The sequence below is a fragment of the Nomascus leucogenys genome, chromosome 5 (genome assembly GCF_006542625.1).
Source record: "Nomascus leucogenys isolate Asia chromosome 5, Asia_NLE_v1, whole genome shotgun sequence".
Lineage (NCBI taxonomy): Eukaryota > Metazoa > Chordata > Mammalia > Primates > Hylobatidae > Nomascus > Nomascus leucogenys.
The window spans coordinates 56006493-56022935 of NC_044385.1; the positions used below are offsets into that span (position 1 = coordinate 56006493).

Here is a 16443-nt window from a genome sequence, read left to right on the forward strand (position 1 = left end):
ACAAAACACACAGTGTTGTCTGTGTGGAGGGTCCACTGAGGGACCCTCAGTGACCCATGCCACATCCCAGGCCTCCCTTCTGATTCGGCTCATGTGCCAGGCACCAGTAGAAGCCATCCCCTCCTCACAGCCCCCACCACACAAACAGCATGCCCACCAGTTCCGTGGCCTGACCCCTATATGAGAGAGCCACCTGGAATTGAGTTAAGGATCATTTCTAGCAGCATGTAATCCCTGCATCCCTCTCCCAAGACACTCTGATGTCACAGAGTTCCAGGCTCCCTGGTGGGAAATTATGCATGGCCAAGCCCAGAAATTAAATTTGGAGGGTGAAAGGTCAATAACAGGGCAATTAAATCCTCTGGGTAATTACCTAAGCGCTTCCAAAGGACTGTGAATTGGGGCAGCTTTTCCCAGGAAAGTATGAGACTCAGAATGGCAGCAATGGGAGCAGGGTTGGGAGAAAAATGTCAACCACGTACCATGCATCAGCCACCGTGCTCATGCCAGCCATATAGTCCCTGTTACATCTCACAGCAACCTACAAGTATGAATCCATTCCATTATTGCTATCTTCATCCTAAAGAAGTGCTAGGGAGACTTGGATTGGTGTTTGGACTCTGTCATTTGAGGACCCTGGATTCCCATCTTAGCTCTAATATATACTGGTTAGGTGAACACTGAACCTTGTTTTTCTCCTATCACTAGAGTCCTAGTATTGATCAAATTTTTGATGAGATGATGCATAAATGTGCTAGCACCTTGCCTTGCATGTAGTAGGTGCTCAATAAATGTTAACTGCTATTACTTGAATTAATATCATTACTCAGGAAAGAATCAGAGCTAGGGAAGTTCAATACTTTTCCTGAAGCAAGACAGAGTAAATGGACAAGTAGAGTTCCAAATCCAAATCTTTCTGGCTGTAAAAGCTACACTCTTTCTCCAGTCTCACTGGGTTCTAAGACGTTTGGAGTCAGCTCAAGATAAGCCTTCCCCTGTTTTCTTCCCACAGCTGATGAAATTCCCTTATGCCTCACCTAGTACGTCTCACAGGCTTTGCCACTCAGGATCAACCACTTAGCGAACGTTACTTGCATTTATCCCATTTATTATTTCAATAGTCAGTTATTGGACATCTACCATAAAGGACTGGTCTTATCTTATTAAGGTGTAAGACAGTTGTAGGCTCCAGAAGCTTACCCTCTGGTTAGGAGATAAGACACATGAGTATGCATGGTTATTGGGAAGCTGGGGTGCCGGCATGAGTGCTCTCTCTGGTCGTGCAGTTGGTAAAGGACTGCTAAAATGTCCTCCTTTTCACCATCAGCCTGCCTACATTGACACTGGCCCTTAGACTGGAAAGGTGGCTCCAGTGACTTGACAAGGGACTCAAATGCTCAGGCTAAAAGCTTGGAGTCAAGTTTTGACCCCTTTCAATCAGTCAGTCTCACAGTTCTGCCAAGTCTTCTTTACAAAGGCCCACGCATTTACTCTATTCTCACTACTCCCCTCCTCCTAGATTCATGCAACAGCTACCTCAATAATCTCCCATCCTCCTGCCTCTTTCATCCCAAATCACCTGAGGATGGGTCCACAGCTAAACTGCTGAGCCTGGCAATTCAGGCCCTTCATCAGCTGCTCCCACCCTGTATACTCAATGTGGCATTGTCACACTGTGAAAATGAGGTCTCACATTCTGCCTACAGATTTTGGGCTACTGCCTTAAACTCTGTGGGCCTCCATCCCCCGGTCTGTTAAATGCGGGTATTAGTCAACTCAGAGTCTAAGATGAGAGAGATGAGAAAAGGCTGGCATCTAATAGTAGCTCTATAATTTTCCTCCCTTGCCCCCTACCCTCCAGACAACCCATTCTACTCTGCTTGTCTCCACTTTCCTGCCTTTGCTGGTCCCCATATTCTCTTCACTTCAAATCCTATCCCTCCAACTAGGCTCAGCTGGAGACTCAGCTCCTCCATTAAACCTTTCGTGAATAACGCTAGTCCATTAGGGTGGTTTCTTTTTGTATTTCTATGGCACTTCCATTGCCTTGAAATGTTAAAATTGGTTTCATATAGTTCCAGCCTGTCACTCTGAGCTCCTTGAGGCCATTATGCTCCGTAGCAGGGGTGGAGAGTGGGAACATGGGGGTGGTTTAGTGGGAACTTAATATGTGCTCATTCAATATATGAAGGTGAGAATCCCCTCTGTGCATACAGAACTCACAGACCCTCAAGCCAACTTCACAAAAGCCACCAGGCGTGGCAGTCACCACTGGCTGTACCCTTGGAAAAGACAGGGCCAGAAGCTCAAGCACTGGATGATGACAGGCAGCCCAGGGAAGCCACTCCTCACAGGACTCCACACCTTGGGCTCACCTACCTCATCCATTCCCCTGTTGTTGGTTCTGCAGGCTCTGGTCCAGACCCATCAATAGGGTGTGGCCTGCCATGGAGCCGAGTTTGTGATGTGTGTTCTGAGTGGTCCAGGCTGAAGTCCCCACCAAGGCATGGGTGTTGGGCATTGGGCCTTTGCCCCAGCAGGAGACCCACTCTCCTAAGCCCCCACTAGTGGCAGTCATCCAGCTTTTCTAAGCCACCAGGCAGCAGCCTAGCACCCACCTTTGGCACCTTCTTAACTTTCCTTCCCCAGTCTTCATGATGTCCAGCTGGCAGAGTGGGGAACCCTGAAGCCAAACCCCTGACTGGGCCTGCCAGTTCCTGACTGAAATTGACCTCCTTCATTGAGAGCCAGAATGGAATCTTCCAGAATGCTAGAGCTGCACGGCTCAGGATGCAATGCTGGAAAAGCATGACAACTAAAGGCGTCTTCCACTCCATTCTTTAGAGTGAGAGGTGCCTGGGCCCAGTGACAAATTCTCACCCACCCCACTACATTCCTTAGTCCACTGTTAACTTCGGGAGGGTAGCACCATGCAAAGCAAAAATGTGATCTTAGGTGCATGCTGTGACTGTGAGCGGCACCTGTCCTCACAAAGCTGCTGAATTCCCCATCTGTCCTCCTGGCCTTTGCAAGAGGGTCCGAGGAAGTATGAGAGAAGCCAACCCTTCTGTTCCTGGACCCCAGGGCTGTGCTCCTTCTCTCAGCCAAGCCTTGTGTCTCTAGGCACAAGGACAGCTCAAGCGTTAGCGTCTGGCCCCACCCAACTCCTTCCTCCCGGGTGTGTGTGCGTTAGGTAGAGGGGGCCTCTGGCCACTCAGGAGTTAAAATGGCAGCGGGACTGGAGGGGGTTGGCGTGGCATGCAGACTGGGAGGAGGCGACCGGAGTGGGCTGGGGAGGTTGGGAGAGCGGCGGAGAAGCCAGTGAGGAGGGCGAGCGCGAAGCCGGGAGGAGGGGCGCGCGTGTAGGGGGTGCCGGGCGCCGCGAGGGCCTGCTCCGGGCACCTGCAAACGCGCGGCGCTCTGAAGGAGCGCCTGGCTCTCGCCGGCCAGCCTCCGGCCACAACGCGCCCAGGGCGCGGAGACGGGGTGGGGACGGATTGGGATTCTGCCATCGCCCTCACCGGCTGGGCCCCGGAGCCGCTCCCAGGATAACTCCACGTTGGAGAGGGCGCCCGCCGAGGCTCCTCGGCCTGTGCAGACGGCGCGCGCGGCGGGAGGGCGCGGACTAGCGTCCCCAGCCCGGCCCCGGGCGGACGGCGGACGGCGGACGGCGGACGGCGCCCGGCGCCCGGCGACCACGGGGTGAGTGTGCGGCTTCGGGGCTGACCTGGGCAGCGCCGCCGCGGCTGGGGAATCGTGGACACCGAGGTCGCTGGCGTGGCCGAGGGGGACGCGGCGGGAGCGCCCGGAGCAGCCGCCTCAGGGCTCCGGTCTCCTGCCCTGGCACCGCAGCTCCGCCTGACCCGGGTGGGGGCCGGGGGAGGGCTGGCCGCTGCCTTCCGCCGAGACGCCTGCAGGGGAGCCGGCGACTTGGGAGAGGGAGGCGGCCGAGGGGCAGAGGGACGGAGGGCTGGAGAATGCCCAGAAGCGGCCAGGGAGGGGGCGCCTGGGCCTTCTCCCGGAGAGGACAGAACCTCCCCCAAACTGTTGCTGGGTAGAGTGGGGCCCTGGAGATGTGGAGGAGCCGAGAGGTGGCAGTGAGGTTAGAGAGGGCGTGACACGGGCGGACTGGCAGGCTGGAAGCGCTCCAGAGCCTGGGGACTTTCTCCTTCTTGGAGCTCGCGAGTCTGTGCGGAGGGACAAGGTGGCCTTGGGTCTGTCTGAAGTATCTGGAACCAGGAGCTAGGCTCCTCCCGGGCCGGCTGGCTGGGGTCCGACTGCAGCCTGGGATGGGACCTTTGGGGTGGGGGATGGGCCGGCCTGGGGCTCAGCCTGGGGACTCGGTCAGGGGGAAGCGGAAACGGAAGGGTGGCTCTGAGCCCACCGCAGCACCCAGGAGACAGGATGGGCTAGCCAGCCACAGGTGGGCCGTCTGTCCTGCTGGCAAAGGGTGGCGCAGGCTCTGGCTGCCCAGCTGGCGAGGAGCCGCGGGGTGAGGGGGAACTGAGCTCCATCTGGGGATGAGCAGAGAAGCTAAAGAGGTGCAGGAGACCCGGACCCTGGGGAGGGGCCCTGGGGATAGCACTGTGCTCCCTACCCTTCCTCCCCCACCCAAAGGAACAGGAAGGAAAATGTCAGCTGGGCTTTGTGCTCTGTTCCTCAGGCTGCCGCAGCTCCCATCTGTTGGAGCCAACGCAGCTTCTAATTGGGCGACTGGCAGGGTTGGAGGGGATGGGCTGGGCACAGCGCTCAGTTGCCAGAGATGGACTGACAGGCCCTCTGCTTGAGAACCCCAGGACCTAGGGTGGTGGGGAGAACAGCCTCCCTAGGTCAGGGCAGTAGAGGTGACTCCCTGCCAGCTTGGTCACTGTCATAGGGGAAGATCTAGGTCTCCCCATGCACCCAGGCCGATGGCAGGCTCCTTGCCCCCCTTTCCCGCCAGTCTAGGATGGGCTCTGGCCCAGGGTTTTGTCCCTGAATAAGAAGGCCAGGAGCTCCTCCCATTGCCCACTGCTTCTTAAAGATCCCTCCAAAAAAGAGCACTGGGCATGGAGGGTAGGGGTGGGCTCTGTACTGGGCACTGGAGCCCCCTTGCCTTTGGGCCCTGTGGCTACCAGAAAAAGTCACATGTGGGTGGCCTGACCCACTTTCCTGGCCGGGTGCTGTTGTGGCGAAACGATGGAAACAGAAGGGCAGAGCTAGGGGTCTGAGCCTCCTAGGCCTTCTTCCTTCCCCTGGGCTGACTCAGACTTCTCCTTCTTGCAGAGGGCTCTCTCTGGACCTGGGATGGGACCTCATTATTTGCAAAGCATGGAACTAAAGGCCTCAGTGCCTGGGAGATTGAGATCTGCCCAGGGTCTGGCACCTAGGAACACCCCCAAATCCACACCCTCTCCCTAATGCAGTCTCCTCCCAGGGAGACACCAAGTGGCAGTAAGAACTCAGAGATCTGCTAATTCCACCCAGGCTAGTACAGCAGGTTCCCTCTCTAATTCAACACAGTTCTTCCCCACTTCCCACCCTCTTTTTCCTGTGCCTCCCCTCTTCCTCCTCCCCCTCATCCTCCTCTCCTTCCTTCACTCTTCACTTTCCTCCTCTAACACTCTTCACTTCCTTTTTCCCCCTCACACTGCTCTTCGTCTTCTCTCACCCTCCTCATTCTTCCCCAGATATCTCCCTTCCCAGTCTTTGTCTCCACCTTTGCTCCGCTTCTCCTGTAAACTGCAGCTTAAACCGTAAGCCAGGCGTACACGCACTCCCGCTCATCCTGCCGGTGGGGGCACACGCACTGTTGGCTTTGCTGCATCCCTTTTGCAGAGGAGCCTGAGCTGGTGGGCCTGGCAGCTGCATTTGTCTGGCCCTGGTGTCCCTTGCACCCTGTCATTTACTCACCTGCCCCTCCTACTCCCCACACCCTTATGTCGTTTATTTGAAAGGAAAAGGAAACTCCATTGCTTTTTAAAAAATTTGTTCATTCAACAACTATTTCTTGAGTGCCTACTGTGTGCCTCTCATGATTTTAGAAGCTGAAGATACAGCGGTAAACAAACCTCCATGTCTCAAGCTGACCACACTTGTATCTGGACTTGCCAGCTGATTAGCTCTGTTCCCACCAGGCTCGTTCAAAGACCCACAGCTTGAGGGGGCAGAGGTGAGGAAGATGAACAATGCTAGTGAATTATCACACTGAGTGACCTCTAACATGCCAGGTACCGCTCAAGTCATCCTGTCCTTAAGATACTTTTCTGACCTGAAAGGATGGACCAGGTCACATCTCACCATTTATCTGGCAGCCCAGGGCTGAGTAGAAGGCTGGTGCTTCAGACAGAGAAGGGGGAAGGAATCAAATTTATTATTGAATACCTATTATGTACCAGTCTATGTGAGGAACATTACAAAAGTTATTCCGTTCAGTCCTGCTGACAACCTTCTAATGTCTGCATTACGATCCCCTGTTTTCTAGCCAAGGAAATTGAGGCCTGGAGAGGAGAAACCACTTGCTCCGGGTCATATAGATCTCCATTTTGAAATCACTTATCTCTGCAGTTGATTTGGCCCTATAATATGTGTGACATCTGGTAACTTGTACACTTATACTAAGGCTTACATTCTAACCTAACTTTTCATGGGGCCTTATCTCCCAGTTAGACTATTAATATGTATAAGGATTTGCTGAACGGTTGTGTGAAAGTGACCAAAAAGGAAGGCTTCCCAGAGGAACTGGGACCCTGAATGAGGAGGCAGGGAGGGCAATGACTTTTCCTGTGTTATCCTACACAGGTATGTGACAACTTGTAGGCAGGAAGTCCCTCACCCCACACCGCACCTGCATTCAGGTAGAATTGACTCAGGGTCAGGATATAGAAGCTTGGTCTATGGCCCATCTAATGAATAAGTGTCGCTTGTGTTCTTAATCTATATGGCTTATACTCTTTATAAAAGCTTCAAGACAAAGGATGGGGACCAGAAGCTTTCAAGCCTACAAGGACTCCAGGGAAGGACAAGGACCATGGTTGGAGGCTGGAATGGGGCAGGAATGGGGAGAGTGACCAAGGAACAGAAGAGAAGGAAGACAAAGGCAGAAGATAAACTGAGAAACAAAAAACACTTTTGACAAAAATGAAGTAGCTGAAAAAGACAACAAAACAAAACCGAAGACAAGAGATATGCAAAAAAGACAGCAGCATGTGATTAGATTGCTGAGAGGACGAGTCAGAAAGATGCCTTTATCTGTTACTTTCCAGTGCGGGGCCTGGGTCTCTGTGGCCTACAGCTCAGAGTCTGAAATTTCACCAAGTTAGCCTCAATCAGGCATTTGCTTATTCAGTCAACCCATCTTTTCTAAGTACCTACTGTGTGCCTGGCTCTGTGCTAGGTGCAGGGGACAAAGAGACAGATCAGATGTCCCTGCCTTCAAGGAGTTCACTGTAAGAGTAGAGATTCTAGAGCCACACAGCTGGTTCAAATCCAGGCCTCACCACTTCTAGCTGGGTGACATTGAGCAGGTCATGTAACCTCTCTTCCTCTCAGTTTCCTCATCTATAAATGGGATAATAAAAGTACCTACTTCATAAAGTTGTCATGAGGACTACATGAGGTGATACATGTAACGAGCTTCGAACAGTATCTGGTATATATAGTAACTGCTATGTAAGTAATATTATTATTGTTATTATTATTATTAGATGGGGGAGTCAGTCCCATAGACAATAATGAAACAAGTGTTGGACTATAGGGATAAGCAGATAAAAAGGTGACTCTCGGCCAGGCTTGGTGGTTCACACCTGTAATCCTAAGGAGGCCAAGGCGGGTGGATCACATGAGGTAAGGAGTTCAAGACCAGCCTGGCCAAAATGGTGAAACCCCATCTCTGCTAAAAATACAAAGATTAGCCGGGCGTGGTGGCACATGCCTGTAATCCCAGCGACTTGGGAGGCTGAGGCGAGAGAATCACTTGAACCCAGGTGGCGGAGGTTGTAGTGAGCCGAGATTACACCACTGCACTCCAGCCTGGGCAACAGAGCAAGACTCTGTCTTTAAAAAAAAAAAAAAAAAAAAAAAAAAGTGATTCTCTGTTTGCTGTTTGCAGATTAGGAAAGGGTTGCCAAGTGATATGATATTTGGGCCAAGGCTTGAAAAGGAGTCAACCAGGCAGAGACGGTGGGTCTGGGGACACAGGTGATGAGGGTATTTGGGGCACAGGCATCGTGCATGAAAAGATACCGGGGTGTGTATGTGTTGACTGCTCTTTGTGAATGTCACCATCACCGCTGACACGTCCCCGTCAGCCTCTTTGTCTCCAGAGCTGGGAGCTGGGCTTCCAGTGGGGCTGGCTGGTCGCCCAGAACATTCCCACATGTTTTGGTGCAGGGGACCTGGTGCATCCCTGCTGGGGGTTAGGCTCATGACCTTGGGCTCCTGCACGTTCTAAGCCCTCATCAAGCAGACTCTGCTCCAAACCCAGAGGTGCTAGGCCTTGCACTCTGCCTTCTGGCACTTCCTAGGGACCTGGGAGATGCCTTGGCCTGAGGGGGGCTGCCTTTTAGGAGGTGAGTTGAACCAGATTTGGTTTGGAATTCAGTTTTTTTCTGTGTGTTTCTTGCACCCACACCTTCCCTGCTACTCAGCATTTGATGGACCTGAAGTGAGTTCCAAGATAAAGCGCAGACAGAGGGTTCCTGGGGCAATAACTGCTTCTCAGCTTCTACCTCTCACATGGTAATGACACTAATTATGATACCTGATACCTAGCATTTATTGAGCATTTACTATGTGCCAGGCACTGTGCCAACTGCTTTACCTGCGTTATCCTGTTAAGCTTTCAAAAGTACCCCTATTAGATAGGTAGTTAACTCTCATTATCCCTAACCTAAAAAGCCAAGAAACAGCCTCAGACTTGCTCAAGGACATATAGCTAGGAAAGATCCAAGGGAGGGAGTTAGCCCTTCTCTCTGACTTTAGGACTCCTCCTGCTTCTTCACCATCCCCGAATCTGGTGTTCCTTGGGCCTGGAGGGTGCTCTGGGACATCTAGCCCATTCTCCTCCTTCCCTCCCTCCAGGAAGAAGTTCCCTAAGCCAGCCCTGCCCAAGCCAGTGGCTGCCTTTCTCCTTTTTTGGGATCTTCAGAGAGGGTCTCCGTGACCTTTTTTTTCCTCCTGCTCCTGCAGGGTGTGATATTTAAGATCCAACATTGTTTCCTTCTGTCTCAGCTAAGTGCCTCGGGGCCACATGGAGCCACTAGCCTCAGAGAAGCTGGACCTTAAGAGTCAGTGCCCATGGACACATGGTGGGAACCAATGCAAGGGTGGCTCGCTGGGAGATGTGAGAATGGGGCCCAGACCCCAGATAAGGTGGAGAGAGATGGGGAAGGCTTGGGATTTGTGCTGTCAGTGGGATAGCTCTAACAAGGCAGACTCGTGTGCTTCAGGAAGAACAGGTACAACTGTTCCTATTTACAAATGTCTCACAAGGCAGCTTCTTCAGGGAAAAACATATGGAAGAAGGGGGCAGGGCAGTGATTATTAGCAACCAGCCTGGGTTCCCCAGGAAGAATGGGTCTGTCCTATCTGATCTTTTCAGGGGGAAGGAAAAAGGAGGAAGAGAAAAGAAAGGCAGCAAAGGTTACTTTGCTCTCTAAAATGTTCTCAAAATAAGCATTTGAATGTGGTCAATGAAAGTATCTGTCTTTGGCTTGGGAGGGCAGAGGTGGTGATGCCCAGAAGGGGGAATGACCACAGAGGGGCAGCTGGTGGGAAGCAAGACATTTAAAAGCTGTGTAGGAGGAAAGAGAATTTGACGCTTCACCTTGCCTGGCTGTCGCCACTCCTTTTCCCCTGCCTTCTGCTGGGGTTCAGACAGCTTCAGGCCTTGAGCTTGAGAAAGTGCCTGCCCAGAATTGGGCCCAGGGGTTGAATGGTGGAATCTACATTGCGAGGGGACCTGCAGAATCATCCTGTCCACTGCCCATCTCTGAGAGCCACCACGCCTCAGCCATCTCAGACATGGGGTGGGGCTGGAGTCTCTTCGTTCAGCAAGTATTTGTGAAGCATGTAGCCAGGCACTGAGGGCAGACAGCAGTGAATGACCAGACAGATCTCTGCCCTTCAGGAGCTTTTAGTTTATTGTCTGGGGATGCAGTAAAATAAACTCATAAAGGAAATGGCATATTGGAGGCTGCTAAGTGCTAAAGAGAAAAAACAGGGAAGGGAAATGGAAGAGTCAGTTGGGAGAGGGGGAGTTTGTTATCTTGTGCAGGGTGGCTACAGAGACCTCACTGAGAAGGTGACATCTGAGGAGAGATGAGGGGGTGGCACCGCAGTCAGGGCAAGCTGGGCAGAGGGGACAGCAGGTGCAAGGGCAGGGAGGCAGGGCTGTGCCTGGAGAGTCAGAGGCGGCGTGTAGGCCGGCGTGGCTGGAGTGTGGTGAGGGCAGAGAGTTGCAGGAGATAAAGTCAGAGGGTCAGGAGGAGGCTAGCTCTGGGAGAGCTCTGGAGCTGGTGAGGAGGGGGATTTTTCCTCGGAGTAAGATGGGCTCTTGCAGGGTTGGAGCCTGGGGCGGCATGATTTGACTTTTTAACACCCCTGGTCGTCGGCCATCCATTCCAGCATTTTCCTCAGCGGCTAGTCAGGAAGTGCTGCCTGGTTGCCCTCTGCAGCCATTGGAGCTGTTTCAGCCAATCAGTACATCCCCACCAAGGATGCTCTGAGCACTGTCCTAGGCAGTGTGGGGTGTGAGGTTGGGAAGGAAATAAAAAAGACAGGACACAGTCTTTACTGGTAAGGAAACCTACTGATCAGCTGGGGAGGCAGAACTTACACTCACAAGAAATAATGAGGGAATAATACCAGACAGTATTTAAAACCGAGTGCTAAACTGTGTGATTTAGACTATAAATGTTATCAGAACTGTGAGCTCTATGTGGGAGTTATATAGGGAACGCTTCCTCATGGGGGCGCGGCTGATTTAGGCTTGGAAAATGGAGTAGATTCGACTCTGCAGTGGGAAGGATTCTCGCACGGAGAACTTGGAGCTGGCAGGGTGAGAGGAGAGAGGGGTGGTGCTGCTGGAGGGGAGGGCACTGAGTGGGAGTAAGGCAGCCCACATGGCAGCTTGCAAGGGCAGGGTCTTCTGTCTCTGAGCAGTCCCTGCCTCCCACCTGGGTTTCCAATGCCCCCTGTACTCTCTCCAGAGACACGGAAAGCCACCCTTTCCAGAAGGAAATCCATTATCCAGTGTCCTTGCCCTCTCCTGCCCAAGACCAGATGATCTCTGATCTTGGAAGTCCTCTGGCTTCATGGAGTCCCATTTCCAGCTCTGGCTGTTGTCCCAGGTCTGCACACTGGGAATCTCAGCCTCTTAGTTCACCGTTGTCTGGAGCCATGTTCTCTGGAATTCCCTTAGGCTCCATGTATCTACCCAGGCTGCAGCAGCTTCTCGTCTCCCTTCCTCTCACTGCCTGGGTGGGCCCGTGTTGGGTAGGTTACTCCTGTAACATTCCTGGTCGTTTCAGATATTGTGAACTGCAAATAAAATTGCAACAAAATGAGCAAACTTCCTCCCCCATGAGGGGTGAGTGTGTCCTCTCCCTGGATCTTGGAGGTATGAGCTCACCTCTGAAGTATAGAGAGAGATCCCCAGAGTGGAGCAGACTAGGATCCACTGGTAGTGCCCTCGCCCACCCAAGACACGGGGGGCAATGCTTTCCTCCCTGCCCCCAGCCCCCAGGCAGAATGCAGGAGCCAAGAGACCCATAGGCAAAGCAGTCCACTACTAGACAGACTTCTCCCCTCCTCTAAGTCCTTGGAGCCTGAGAAAGGGGGGCACACCCGCGGTACCCCAGCACAACCCCCTGGAAGACGCAGAGGCTGACCCTGAGGCTTTTGTCCTTATGTCTCACAATCCAGAGGAAGTGGAATCAGTTGGCATTGGGTCAGAATTCACAGTCCCTAGCCACCTGCCCTTGGGCATCTTACTTAACCTCTCCAAGCCTCAGTTTCCTCATCTATAAATCTGAGTTAATAACATCCACTTCCTAGGGTTGTTAATAATAATAAGAGCTAACGTTATTGAGTGCTTATGAGGTGCCAGAAGCTTCACTGCATTTATCTCATTTCATCCACATAATGCTGTGAAGTAGATATTATTTTCCCCCATTTTGCAGTTGAGGAAACTAAAGCCTGGAGGCCCTGCACAGCCAGCAAGTGGCAGAGCCAGAATTCAGCCCCCAAATCTTTCTGACTCCAGAGCCCTGATTCTCAACTACCACATTAAATGAGCTAATCTGTGTAAAGTACCTGCTACAAAGTAGAAGCTCAATAAATGTTAGTTCCTTTTCTCAATTTCCCCAGGGCCATTCCTCTAGAGAATAGCGTTCTCCTACCTCATCACATTTCTTTTCCGGGATCCCGTGGGACATATGATAGAAGTGGGAATGGGAATGAGCTGCCAGTTTATACCGAGGGAAGAAAATAAGGCTGAGAGAGGTGAGTAATTTGCATAAAATCATAAAACACTGGGGCTGTGATTAATGCCCAGGGCACCTTGCTCATAAAAGTTATTGAGCCCCACTGGGTCCCAAGCAGTTGGCAGAGGGTGTCTTGCGGAGATGAGAACAGAGGTTATGCTTTATGGAAGAATGAGAGGCCACCATCTCCCCCAGGGTCAAGAAAGAGCCTGTCTCACCTGCAGAGGGGAGAATTGATCATTATGGGCCTGGAAAGTTGCTAGCAGAAACAGTACCTAAGCTCAGAAAGGTCTAAGATCCTATGTTTTCTGAGCTTAGCTACTGTTTCTAGAGTTTGTTCTAAACAATCTGGGACTGTTCATGAGTCTTGGAAGAGGACAGTGTAGAAGGTCAAAGTGTGGAAAGACAAGATGCTATCTCACCTTTATGACTGTTAGATTGGCATGCCTTTTGCAATAGGTAAAGTGTGCATGGGTGGGTACACAGACACACACACACACACACGGCTCCATGTAACTTTGCATGGAAATAAAAATGAGCAGACAACTGCAGGGTCATCTGAATTTCAGGGTATATAGGGAATGGAGGTGAAGGAGCTGAGACAGGGCCATTCCCCTAAAACAGTCCTCATTCTTTCCTCCCCGGAGACCTCTTTTCTGGTGGGCATAGAGACCCATTTCTCTGCACAGCCCACAAAACAGCCTAAGCCTGCCAACATTCACCTCTGATGGGCAGACCCAGAGCTCCTCTGCGTATCCCCCATGGAGAAAAGGAGAAGAGCCTAGGTCATAGTGCATCAGAACTGATGGCAACAGGAAGCCCTCTGGTCCTGTGGCTTTCAAACATTTATAGAAGTTAATCCATTTTTCAATGTCTGGTAGGCAGAATAATGGGCCCCCTAAGATGTCCATGTACGAATCCCTAGAACCTGTGAATATGTTATGTTCCGTGACAAGGGAGAAAAGATTGCTGATATCTGGCTTAAGAATAAATTATCCTGGATTATCTGAGTGGGCCCAGTGTAATCACATGGGTCCTTTAAAGGTGGAAGAGGGAGGCAGAAGTCGGCATCTGGGTAATGCCATATGTGAAAGTCTGGACATGCCAGTGCTGGTGTTGAAGACGGAAGGGGCCATGGGCCAGGGCCTGTGGGCAGCCTCTAGATTCCTGTCTAAGAAGCTGGGAAAGTGCAGGAAACAGAGTCTCTCCTCCAGCCTCCAGAAAGAAACACAACCCTACTGACACCTAGCTTGAAGCTGGGGAGACCCATTTTGGGCTTCTGGCCTCCAGAACTGTAAGAGAATACATCTGTGTTGTTTTTAGCCACTAAGTTTGCAGTCCTTTGCTCACAGCAGCATCAGGAAACTAAATACAAGGCAAAAGCCAAGCGGTGGACCAGAACCCAGTTGACCTCCTTCTGACCTCCCAGCCACCCTGGAGGGATTGCTTCAGAACTCGGTGGCTCCGAGGAGCCTGGTTTGAAATACACTGTGTGTGAAATACAACCCGCTAATTCTCCAGACAATGAAATCGAGGCCCAGGAAGGAGTGGTTTTGTGTGAGGTCACGCTGAGTTAGTGGATGAGCTGGGACTGCAACCCACGGTCCACTCCTGTTTTGTCAGAAATCCCAGATGCTTACATGAATTCTCTCATGAACTCATCTGTTACAACAATTGTATGTGTATATTTTTACATTTTCAACAAACACATGCATATAAAGGCCCAAGCACTGTGCTAAGAACTGGGCAGAGGCGACGTGAGCACTGGTGCAGGAAGATGAGCAGCTCTGAGTTCCAGTCCTGACCTCAGCCCCTTCCTGGGCCTCTGCTTTCTCCAAACATCCGCAGCCAGCCCAGGTTGCTCAGATCTGTCTGTGTTCTTTGTCCTGGAACTGGTCACCAGATGGGCTTTCTCACAGCCACCTGCTCTGAGTGGAGACACAGCTCCAGGAAAGGAGAGGACCTAGCCCACTGGCCTAGGCTGCACCTGCCCTCGTGAAGCTTATGCAGCATTTATCACCCATAACAAGCTGCAGGTGGGCAGGACCCAGGACTGTGGGAGGGAAGGGAGAGGAAAAGCAGGCAGAGGCAGAGCCTTGCCTAAAATCAGTGCCCCAGTGGTGTGTATACCCTCTGCCAGGCATTTTGACCTTCCCAGCTCTCCCTGAAACACACCTGAGCCACCGGCCGGCCCCCCGGGGCTGCCAGCTCCCCGGTGTTGGTCTCCATGGCAACCTCACATTTGCCGTTCTGGTTTCTAATGACTTATTGGCATGTGTGGTAATTTGCAGAGCTTGGCAGGAAGAGCTAGGAGAGTAGTGAGGAGGGGAGGGGAGGGGAGGCAGTGAGGGGGACTTGGCAGTTGGCGGGGGTGGGGGTTGGATTTTGGATGGGGACAGAGGCACACTTATCCTGCCCCACGCTTCCTAGTCCCAGCCGAATAACATCCAAAGTAAGGGAGCTGCTTCAGGTCCAGGGCCTCTGCTCCCTGAGGAGTATTGGCTCTCTGCAGGCCCCTGAGAGGGAGACAGATGGACAGACAGATGTGGTGCACAGCTGCTCACCTGTCAGGCAGATTCGGGCAGGCATGGGGGGCTGACAGCCGCATTCAAACATGGCAGGTCAGATCACTCATGTTTTCCACCACTCTCCTGTCTGTTTCCTGGGCCCTAAGAACAAAAGGGTACCTGGGTCCGGGAGTCACTTGGTCCTGTGGGGAGAGGGGTGGGAGTAGAGTATCCAAGGACAGATCCTTGCTGCTTCTAGGCCTCTCACACATTCAAAGAACCAAGCAGGGCAGCCCTAAATGAAATACCAGATCACGTGGGTAGTAGGGGAAAGCAGGAAGGGGGAGAACCAGCCTAGCAATCACAGGGGCTGAGGGGAGCAAGGGCCAGACCCCTCTCCACTTTTCTTCGGCAAAGCTTAGCCAATCTCAGGACAATTTCCCCAGGGCAAGGCAGTGGGAAGCCTCAGATTTGCTGTGTGGCTGCAGTCTTCCTGCATACAACTTTGCTGCCTCTGTCTCTTTCGGTCACTCTTGATGCTGCGATCTGTTGTGCATTTGTGGGAAGCAGGCGGATGTGCTGAAAAGATCACCTTCTTGAAAGTTGGATCCATCTGGGTTAGAATCCTGTGACTTGTGCTTCCCAGCTCTATGACCCTGGACGTGCCTCAGTCTCTCACTGAGCCTCATTTCACTTATCTATAAAATGGGTTTAACACACCCAGTTCACAGGGTTGTGAAAATGAAACCAGCTCATGCTTGTAAAACGCTTGGCACACAGTAGGTACCAATAAATATTAAAGAATTTAAAAAGTCATCTTTTAATTATCTACCCAAATAAACAGGAATAATGTGATGGATAATTTAAAGAATTCTGATAGACTTGATAGGGTATTGTTTTTTAAATATTTGAAAATAGTCTTCATTTAGTTCAGTAAATGTTTTTCGAACATCTACTGTGCGCAAAGTACAGGGCCAAGTGGGTCTTTCCTGGTGTTTTATGATTAGGGTGAATTTAAGTTGCTGGTGCATTCTCTAAGCATATATCGTCTGACAGAGGGAGAGGGAGGGCCCCTAGGAAGGCTACTAGCAGAGAGGGGGTGGCCCTCGGTCAACCGTGTAGGTGGATCTTACATGGATTTCTGAGAAGTGGCTGGCCCTAAGAGAAAGATCTGCATTGTGAAGGCTCTGTCTGGGTGGTGTGCAGTGAGATATGTGGCCCAGCTTCTCAGAAATGGTGAGTCTGTTTTTAGAGCTGGATGAAGTGGATGATTGATGGAACTAGTGGGTGGTCGCTCCTTCACTTTCACAAGCTGCTGCTGAGGCTTGAGCAGGGCGGTGACCACCAAACTCTCAGCTGGAAGAGGAGCAAGGTGCATCTGCTCTCACCTGGGCATCTGAGCAGATCACAGCTCCCTCAACTAGTGCTGGGAGGGAGGGAAGGAGAGCAAGAGGGAGCTAAGAAACTTGGCT

General features: G+C 51.8%; 1 protein-coding gene across 1 annotated transcript in view; it reads left to right on the forward strand.

Moving 5' to 3' along the window:
• The first annotated feature begins 3221 nt into the window (after positions 1–3221).
• LRRN2 (leucine rich repeat neuronal 2) overlaps positions 3222–16443 on the forward strand; it is a 67103-nt gene continuing 53881 nt past the window's right edge. The window contains exon 1 of the mRNA XM_030813152.1: positions 3222–3702. The gene's annotated coding sequence lies outside the window, so the exon portion shown is untranslated. The remainder of the gene's footprint in view (positions 3703–16443) is intronic.